This window comes from Ailuropoda melanoleuca, unplaced genomic scaffold, assembly GCF_002007445.2.
Source record: "Ailuropoda melanoleuca isolate Jingjing unplaced genomic scaffold, ASM200744v2 unplaced-scaffold104, whole genome shotgun sequence".
NCBI lineage: Eukaryota > Metazoa > Chordata > Mammalia > Carnivora > Ursidae > Ailuropoda > Ailuropoda melanoleuca.
This window is the reverse complement of record NW_023178726.1, coordinates 4,473-4,911: the sequence shown is the minus strand read 5'-3', so window position 1 is coordinate 4,911 and position 439 is coordinate 4,473. Positions and strand designations below refer to the sequence as shown.

General features: G+C 38.0%; 1 long non-coding RNA gene across 2 annotated transcripts in view; it reads right to left on the bottom strand.

Annotated features, from left to right (window-relative positions):
• LOC117797639 overlaps positions 1-439 on the bottom strand; it is a 5,674-nt gene that overhangs the window by 2,309 nt on the left and 2,926 nt on the right. The gene's annotated exons all lie outside the window — the stretch shown is intronic.

Below are 439 nucleotides of genomic sequence, written 5' to 3'. Positions count from 1 at the left end.
GGGGGCTGTGAGCCACCTCGTGCCAAGGACCCGCAGCAAGAGGAGGTAGCTTCCAACCTTGTGGTCTTCATGTCAAAATGGACAACAAAACATGTAATTTAGGATTCATCGAACTGGGACTGAGCCCTTGGGTGATAACCAGGGTACATAGGGATGGGGGGGAATGGAATCAGGAATGAAGACAAAGAAAGAAGAGTCCAATAGAGGAGGAAGTATTTAGAAACTTGGAAATATTTTAATGTCTGTGTATAAAATATATAATAAACTGCATGTTGTTATTAGCACTCTAAATCTATAGCCCAATTTTATACTTTGATTTTGAATTTGCAGAAAATTTAAAATGGGAATGCAAGAATAGCAACCATGTATAGGCTAATAATATAGCTTTGCTGCCTTCGATTTCTAAATTTGGGGAGACAAAATATAACTATGATATCTA